Source organism: Tenrec ecaudatus, chromosome 4, assembly GCF_050624435.1.
Source record: "Tenrec ecaudatus isolate mTenEca1 chromosome 4, mTenEca1.hap1, whole genome shotgun sequence".
NCBI classification, from domain to species: Eukaryota; Metazoa; Chordata; class Mammalia; order Afrosoricida; family Tenrecidae; genus Tenrec; species Tenrec ecaudatus.
Window position 1 is genome coordinate 132,964,592 of NC_134533.1, and position 9,707 is coordinate 132,974,298.

Below are 9,707 nucleotides of genomic sequence, written 5' to 3' on the forward strand. Positions count from 1 at the left end.
GCAAGGGAATGAGTTTGAGTGTGTATGTGTATGTGTATAAATTACATGACGTGAGATGAATTCCTGCGATTCTGCAAGGATGCATGTATGTGTGTGTGTGTGTGTGTGTGTGTGTGTGTGTGTGTGTGTAAAAAGAACACGAGTTCAAACGCATTCCAGAGACTCTGCAAGGGTGCGTGCATGTCTGTGTGTATGTGTGTGTGTGCGTGCGTAAAAAGAACACGAAGTCCGAAGCCCTCTAGAATTTCTGCAAGGGTGTGTGTATCTGTGTGTGTGTGTGTTTAAAAAGGACACAAAGTAAGAAGCCATCCAGGAATTCTGCAAGGATATGTGTGTGTGTGTGTGTGTGTGTGTGTGTGTGTGTGTGTGTAAAAAGGACAGGAAGTCAGAAGCCCTCTAGGAATTTTCCAAAACTATGAGTATCAGTGTGAGGAAGGGTGTGTGTGTGAGTGTGTGTGTGTAAAAAGGACACGAAGTCAGACCCCCAGAGATTATGCAAGTGTGTGCGTGTAACAAGGACATGACGTCAGAAGACCTCAAGAGATTCTGCAAGGGTGTGTGTGTGTGTGTGAGTGTGTGTAAAAAGGACACATGAAGTCAGAAACACTCCATAGTTTCTGCAAAGGTGTGTGTGTGTGTGTGTGTGTGTGTGTGTTAAAAAGATCCTGAAGTCAGAAGCCATCTAGAGATTCTGCATGATGTGTGTGTGTGTGTTTGTAAAAAGGAGACCAAGTATGAAGCTCTCAAGAGATTCTGCAAGGTTTTATGTGTGTGAGTGTGTGCGTGTGTAATAAGGTCACAAATTCAGAAGCCCTCTAGAAATTCTGCAAGGGTGTGTGTGTGTGTGTGTGTGTGTGTGTGTGTGTGTTTGTAAAAAGGACACGAAGTCAGAAGCCGACTATTGCTTCTGCAAAAGTGTGTGTGTGTGTGTGTGTGTGTGTGTGTAAAAAGACATGAAATCAGAAGCCCTCCAGAGGTTCTGTAAGGGTGTGTGTGTGTGTGTGTGTAAAAAGGACATGAAGTCAGAAGACCTCTATTGATTCTGCAATGGTGTTTTTGTGTGTGTTTGTGTGTGTGTAAAAAGGACATAAAGTCAGAATCATTGTAGAGTTCTGGAAGGGTGTATGTGTGTATGTGTGTATAAAGGACACCAAGTCAGAAGCACCCTAGAGATCCTGCAAGAGTATGTCTTTGTGTGTGTGTGTGTGTGTGTGTGTGTGTGTGTGTAAAAAGGACATGTTGTTAGAAGTCCTCCACAGATTCTGCACAGGTGTGTGTATGTGTCTGTGTGCGTGTGTGTAAAAAGGATACCATATCAGAAACCGACTATTGATTCTGCAAAAGTGTGTGTGTGTGTAAAAAGGACATGGAGTCTGAAGCCGTCCAGAGGTTCTGTAAGGGTGTGTGTGTGTGTGTGTGTGTAAACAGACACAAATTCAGAAACCCTCTAGATATTCGGCAAGGGTGTTTGTGTGTGTGTGTGTGTGTGTGTGTGTGTGTAAAAAGGACAGCAAGTCAGCCACCATCCAGAGATTCTACCAGGGTGTATGTGTGTTTGGTGTGTGTGTTTGTGTAAAAAGACACGAAGTCAGAAGCCCTCTAGAGATTCTTCAAGGGTGTGTGTATGTGTGTATGTTTGTGTAAAAAGGACACAAAGTCAGAAGCCCTCCAGAGATTCTGCAAGGTTGTATGTGTGTGTGTGTGTTTGTGTGTGAGTGTTAAAATTACACGAAGTCAGAAGCCCAATATTGATTATGCAAAGGTCTGTGTGTGTGTTTGTTGTGTTTGAAATAAGTAAACCATATTAGAAGCCCTCCAGTGATTCTACCAGAGTGTGTGTGTGTGTATGTGTGAAAACAACACGAAGTCAGAAAATGTCTGGAGATTCTGCAAGGGTGTTTGTGTGTGTGTGTGTCAAAAGTACAGGAAGACAGAAGCCCTCTAGAGATTCTGCAAGGGTGAGTGTGTTGTGTTAAAAGGACATGAAATCAGAAGCCCTCTAGGTTTTCTGGAAAGGTATCAGTGTGAGAGTGAGGGAGTGTGTGTGTGTGAGTGTGTGTGTGTAATAAGGACATGAAATCAGAAGTCCTCCAGAGATTCTACAAGTGTGTGTGTGTGTGTGTGTGTGTGTGTTTAAAAAGGACACGAAGTCAGAAGGACTGCAGAGATTTGGCAAGAAAATGAATTTGTGTGTGTGTGTGTGTGTGTGTGTGTGTAAAAAGGACATGAAGTCAGAATCCTTGTAGAGTTCTGGAAGGGTGTATGTGTGTGTGTGTATAAAGGACACCAAGTCAGAAGCACTCTAGAGATCCTGCAAGAGTATATCTTTGTGTGTGTGTGTGTGTGTGTGTGTGTGTGTGTAAAAAGGACATGTTGTTAGAAGTCCTCCACAGATTCTGCACAGGTGTGTGTATGTGTGTCTGTCTGCGTGTGTGTAAAAAGGGTACCAAGTCAGAAGCCGACTATTGATTCTGCAAAAGTGTGTGTGTGTGTGTGTGTGTGTGTGTGTAAAAAGGACATGGAATCTGAAGCCGTCCAGAGGTTCTGTAAGGGTGTGTGTGTGTGTGTACAACAGACACAAATTCAGTAACCCTCTAGATATTCTGCAAGGGTTTTTGTGTGTGTGTGTGTGTGTGTGTGTGTGTAAAAAGGACAGCAAGTCAGCCACCATCCAGAGATTCTACAAGGTTGTATGTGTGTGGTGTGTGTGTGTTTGTGTAAAAAGACACGAAGTCAGAAGCCCTCTAGAGATTCTTCAAGGGTGTGTGTATGTTTGTGTAAAAATGACACAAAGTCAGAAGCCCTCCAGAGATTCTGCAAGGTTGTATGTGTGTGTGTGTGTGTGTTTGTGTGTGTGTGTGTAAAAAGGACACATGAAATCAGAAACACTCCATAGTTTCTGCAAAGGTGTGTGTGTGTGTAAAAAGGACCAGAAATCAAAAGGACTCTAGAGATTGTGCAAGGTTGTGTGTCTGTGTGTGTGTATAAAAAGGACATGAAGACAGAAGCCCTGCAGGCATTATGCAAGCGTGTGAGTGTGTGTGTGCGTGTGTAAAAGGATAGGAATTTAGAATCGCTGTAGAGTTCCTGCAAGGATGTGTGTGTGTGTGTGTGTGTGTGTAAAAAGGACACGAAGTCTGAATCCCTCTAGAGTTTCTGCAAGGGATGTGTGTGTGTGTGTTTATAAACGACATTTTAGAAGTCCTCCAAAGATTCTGCACAGGTGTGTGTATGTGTGTCTGTGTGCGTGTGTGTAAAAAGGACACCAAGTCAGAAGCCCTCTAGAGATCCTGCAAGGGTGTGTCTGTGTGTGTGTGTATGTTTGTAAAAAGAACACAAAGTAAGAAACCCTCAAGTGATTTTGCAAGGGAATGAGTTTGAGTGTGTATGTGTATGTGTATAAATTACATGACGTTAGATGAATTCCTGCGATTCTGCAAGGATGCATGTATGTGTGTGTGTGTGTGTGTGTGTGTAAAAAGAACACGAAGTCAGACGCATTCCAGAGACTCTGCAAGGGTGCGTGCATGTCTGTGTGTATGTGTGTGTGTGCGTGCGTAAAAAGAACACGAAGTCCGAAGCCCTCTAGAATTTCTGCAAGGGTGTGTGTATCTGTGTGTGTGTGTGTGTTTAAAAAGGACACAAAGTAAGAAGCCATCCAGGAATTCTGCAAGGATATGTGTGTGTGTGTGTGTGTGTGTAAAAAGGACAGGAAGTCAGAAGCCCTCTAGGAATTTTCCAAAGGTATGAGTATCAGTGTGAGGAAGGGTGTGTGTGTGAGTGTGTGTGTGTAAAAAGGACATGAAGTCAGACCCCCAGAGATTATGCAAGTGTGTGCGTGTAACAAGGACATGACGTCAGAAGACCTCAAGAGATTCTGCAAGGGTGTGTGTGTGTGTGAGTGTGTGTAAAAAGGACACATGAAGTCAGAAACACTCCATAGTTTCTGCAAAGGTGTGTGTGTGTGTGTGTGTGTAAAAAGATCCTGAAGTCAGAAGCCATCTAGAGATTCTGCATGATGTGTGTGTGTGTGTTTGTAAAAAGGAGACCAAGTATGAAGCTCTCAAGAGATTCTGCAAGGTTTTATGTGTGTGAGTGTGTGCGTGTGTAATAAGGTCACAAATTCAGAAGCCCTCTAGAAATTCTGCAAGGGTGTGTGTGTGTGTGTGTGTTTGTAAAAAGGACACGAAGTCAGAAGCCGACTATTGATTCTGCAAAAGTGTGTGTGTGTGTGTGTAAAAAGGACATGAAATTAGAAGCCCTCCAGAGGTTCTGTAAGGGTGTGTGTGTGTGTGTGTGTGTGTGTGTGTAAAAAGGACATGAAGTCAGAAGACCTCTATTGATTCTGCAATGGTGTGTTTGTGTGTGTAAAACGGACATAAAATCAGAATCATTGTGGAGTTCTGGAAGGGTGTATGTGTGTGTGTGTGTGTATAAAGGACACCAAGTCAGAAGCACTCTAGAGATCCTGCAAGAGTATGTCTTTGTGTGTGTGTGTGTGTGTGTGTGTGTAAAAAGGACATGTTTTTAGAAGTCCTCCACAGATTCTGCACAGGTGTGTGTATGTGTCTGTGTGCGTTTGTGTAAAAAGGATACCATATCAGAAACCGACTATTAATTCTGCAAAAGTGTGTGTGTGTGTAAAAAGGACATGGAGTCTGAAGCCGTCCAGAGGTTCTGTAAGTGTGTGTGTGTGTGTGTGTGTGTAAACAGACACAAATTCAGAAACCCTCTAGATATTCTTCAAGTGTTTGTGTGTGTGTGTGTGTGTGTGTAAAAAGGACAGCAAGTCAGCCACCATCCAGAGATTCTACCAGGGTGTATGTGTGTTTGGTGTGTGTGTGTTTGTGTAAAAAGACACGAAGTCAGAAGCCCACTAGAGATTCTTCAAGGGTGTGTGTATGTGTGTATGTTTGTGTAAAAAGGACACAAAGTCAGAAGCCCTCCAGAGATTCTGCAAGGTTGTATGTGTGTGTGTGTGTTTGTGTGTGAGGGTAAAAATTACACGAAGTCAAAAGCCCAATATTGATTATGCAAAGGTCTGTGTGTGTGTGTGTTTGTTGTGTTTGAAATAAGTAAACCATATTAGAAGCCCTCCAGTGATTCTGCCAGAGTGTGTGTGTGTATGTGTGAAAAAAACACGAAGTCAGAAAATGTCTGGAGATTCTACAAGGGTGTTTGTGTGTGTGTGTGTGTCAAAAGTACAGGAAGTCAGAAGCCCTCTAGAGATTCTGCAAAGGTGAGTGTGTTGTGTTAAAAGGACATGAAATCAGAAGCCCTCTAGGTTTTCTGGAAAGGTATGAGTGTGAGAGTGAGGGAGTGTGTGTGTGTGTGTGTGTGTGTGTGTGTGTAATAAGGACATGAAATCAGAAGTCCTCCAGAGTGAGAGTGAGGGAGTGTGTGTGCAATAAGGACATGAAATCAGAAGTCCACCAGAGATTGTACAAGTGTATTTGTGTGTGTGTGTGTGTGTGTGTTTAAAAAGGACACGAAGTCAGAAGGACTGCAGAGATTTGGCAAGAAAATGAGTTTGTGTGTGTGTGTGTGTGTGTGTAAAAAGGACATGAAGTCAGAATCCTTGTAGAGTTCTGGAAGGGTGTATGTGTGTGTGTGTGTGTATAAAGGACACCAAGTCAGAAGCACTCTAGAGATCCTGCAAGAGTATGTCTTTGTGTGTGTGTGTGTGTGTGTAAAAAGGACATGTTGTTAGAAGTCCTCCACAGATTCTGCACAGGTGTGTGTATGTGTCTGTGTGCGTGTGTGTAAAAAAGACACCAAGTCATAAGCCGACTATTGATTCTGCAAAAGTGTATGTGTGTGTGTGTGTGTGTGTGTGTGTGTGTGTGTAAAAAGGACATGGAGTCTGAAGCCGTCCAGAGGTTCTGTAAGAGTGTGTGTGTGTGTGTGTGTGTGTGAGTAAACAGACACAAATTCAAAAACCCTCTAGATATTCTTCAAGTGTTTGTGTGTGTGTGTGTGTGTGTGTAAAAAGGACAGCAAGTCAGCCACCATCCAGAGATTCTACCAAAGTGTATGTGTGTGTGGTGTGTGTGTGTGTTTGTGTAAAAAGACACGAAGTCAGAAGCCCTCTAGAGATTCTTCAAGGGTGTGTGTATGTGTGTATGTTTGTGTAAAAAGGACACAAAATCAGAAGCCCTCCAGAGATTCTGCAAGGTTGTATGTGTGTGTGTGTGTGTGTAAAAAGGACACATGAAGTCAGAAACACTCCATAGTTTCTGCAAAGGTGTGTGTGTGTGTGTGTGTGTGTGTGTGTAAAGAAAAAAAGTCAGAAACCCTCTAGAGATTCTGGAAGGATGTGTTTGTGTGAGTGTGTGTGTGTGTGTGTGTAAAAAGGACAAGAAATCAAAAGGACTCTAGAGATTGTGCAAGGTTGTGTGTCTGTGTGTGTGTATAAAAAGGACATGAAGACAGAAGCCCTGCAGGCATTATGCAAGCGTGTGAGTGTGTGTGTTCGTGTGTAAAAGGATAGGAATTTAGAATCGCTGTAGAGGTACTGCAAGGATGTGTGTTTGTGTGTGTGTGTGTGTGTAAAAAGGACACGAAGTCTGAATCCCTCTAGAGATTCTGCAAGGGATGTGTGTGTGTGTGTGTGTGTGTGTTTATAAACGACATTTTAGAAGTCCTCCAAAGATTCTGCACAGGTGTGTGTATGTGTGTCTGTGTGCGTGTGTGTAAAAAGGACACCAAGTCAGAAGCCCTCTAGAGATCCTGCAAGGGTGTGTCTGTGTGTGTTTTAAGTATGTTTGTAAAAAGAACACGAAGTAAGAAACCCTCAAGTGATTTTGCAAGGGAATAAGTTTGAGTGTATGTGTATAAATTACATGACGTGAGATGAATTCCTGCGATTCTGCAAGGATGCATGTGTGTGTGTGTGTGTGTGTGTGTGTGTGTGTAAAAAGGACATGAAGTCAGAATCCTTGTAGAGTTCTGGAAGGGTGTATGTGTGTGTGTGTGTGTATAAAGGACACCAAGTCAGAAGCCCTCTAGAGATCCTGCAAGAGTATGTCTTTGTGTGTGTGTTTGTGTAAAAAGACACGAAGTCAGAAGCCCTCTAGAGATTCTTCAAGGGTGTGTGTATGTGTGTATGTTTGTGTAAAAAGGACACAAAATCAGAAGCCCTCCAGAGATTCTGCAAGGTTGTATGTGTGTGTGTGTGTGTGTGTGTAAAAAGGACACATGAAGTCAGAAACACTCCATAGTTTCTGCAAAGGTGTGTGTGTGTGTGTGTGTGTGTGTAAAGAAAAAAAGTCAGAAACCCTCTAGAGATTCTGGAAGGATGTGTTTGTGTGAGTGTGTGTGTGTGTGTAAAAAGGACAAGAAATCAAAAGGACTCTAGAGATTGTGCAAGGTTGTGTGTCTGTGTGTGTGTATAAAAAGGACATGAAGACAGAAGCCCTGCAGGCATTATGCAAGCGTGTGAGTGTGTGTGTTCGTGTGTAAAAGGATAGGAATTTAGAATCGCTGTAGAGGTACTGCAAGGATGTGTGTTTGTGTGTGTGTGTGTGTAAAAAGGACACGAAGTCTGAATCCCTCTAGAGATTCTGCAAGGGATGTGTGTGTGTGTGTGTGTGTGTGTTTATAAACTACATTTTGGAAGTCCTCCAAAGATTCTGCACAGGTGTGTGTATGTGTGTCTGTGTGCGTGTGTGTAAAAAGGACACCAAGTCAGAAGCCCTCTAGAGATCCTGCAAGGGTGTGTCTGTGTGTGTTTTAAGTATGTTTGTAAAAAGAACACGAAGTAAGAAACCCTCAAGTGATTTTGCAAGGGAATAAGTTTGAGTGTATGTGTTTAAATTACATGACGTGAGATGAATTCCTGCGATTCTGCAAGGATGCATGTGTGTGTGTGTGTGTGTGTGTGTGTGTGTAAAAAGGACATGAAGTCAGAATCCTTGTAGAGTTCTGGAAGGGTGTATGTGTGTGTGTGTGTATAAAGGACACCAAGTCAGAAGCCCTCTAGAGATCCTGCAAGAGTATGTCTTTGTGTGTGTGTGTGTGTGTAAAAAGGACATGTTGTTAGAAGTCCTCCACAGATTCTGCACAGGTGTGTGTATGTGTCTGTGTGCGTGTGTGTAAAAAGGACACCAAGTCAGAAGCCGACTATTGATTCTGCAAAAGTGTATGTGTGTGTCTGTGTGCGTGTGTGAAAAAAGGACACTAAGTCAGAAGCCGACTATTGATTCTGCAAAAAGTGTGTGTGTGTGTGTGAGTGTGTAAAAAGGACATGGAGTCTGAAGCCGTCCAGAGGTTCTGTAAGGGTGTGGATGTGTGTGTGTGTGTGTGTAAAACGGACACACATTCAGAAACCCTCTAGATATTCTGCAAGGGTGTGTGTGTGTGTGTGTGTGTGTGTGTGTTTAAAAATGACACAAAGTAAGAATCCATCCAGGAATTCTGCAAGGATGTGTGTGTGTGTGTGTGTGTGTGTGTTTAACAAGGACATGACGTCAGAAGCCCTCTAGAGATTCTGGAAGTGTGTGTGTGTGTGTGTGTGTGTGTAAAAAGGACAAGAAATCAAAAGGACTCTAGAGATTGTGCAAGGTTGTGTGTCTGTGTGTGTGTATAAAAGGACATGAAGACAGAAGCCCTGCAGGCATTATGCAAGCGTGTGAGTGTGTGTGTGTGCGTGTGTAAAAGGATAGGAATTTAGAATCGCTGTAGAGTTCCTGCAAGGATGTGTGTGTGTGTGTGTGTGTGTGTAAAAAGGACACGAAGTCTGAATCCCTCTAGAGATTCTGCAATGGATGTGTGTGTGTTTATAAACGACATTTTAGAAGTCCTCCAAAGATTCTGCACAGGTGTGTGTATGTGTGTCTGTGTGCGTGTGTGTAAAAAGGACACCAAGTCAGAAGCCCTCTAGAGATCCTGCAAGGGTGTGTCTGTGTGTGTTTTAAGTATGTTTGTAAAAAGAACACGAAGTAAGAAAACCTCAAGTGATTTTGCAAGGGAATGAGTTTGAGTGTGTATGTGTATGTGTATAAACTCCATGACGTGAGATGAATTCCTGCGATTCTGCAAGGATGAATGTATGTGTGTGTGTGTGTGTGTGTAAAAAGAACACGAAGTCAGAAGCATTCCAGAGACTCTGCAAGGTTGTGTGCATGTCTGTGTGTGTGTGTGTGTGTGCGTAAAAAGAACACGAAGTCCGAAGCCCTCTAGAATTTCTGCAAGGGTGTGTGTATCTGTGTGTGTGTGTGTGTTTAAAAAGGACACAAAGTAAGAAGCCATCCAGGAATTCTGCAAGGATGTGTGTGTGTGTGTGTGTGTGTGTGTGTGTAAAAAGGACAGGAAGTCAGAAGCCCTCTAGGAATTTTCCAAAGGTATGAGTATCAGTGTGAGGGAGGGTGTGTGTGTGAGTGTGTGTGTGTAAAAAGGACACGAAGTCAGAAGCCCTCCAGAGATTATGCAAGTGTGTGTGTGTGTGTGTGTGTTTAACAAGGACATGACGTCAGAAGGCCTCAAGAGATTCTGCAAGGGTGTGTGTGTGTGAGTGTGTGTAAAAAGGACACATGAAGTCAGAAACACTCCATAGTTTCTGCAAAGGTGTGTGTGTGTGTGTGTGTGTGTGTGTGTAAAAAGATCCTGAAGTCAGAAGCCATCTAGAGATTCTGCCATGATGTGTGTGTGTTTTTGTAAAAAGGAGACCAAGTATGAAGCTCTCAAGAGATTCTGCAAGGTTTTATGTG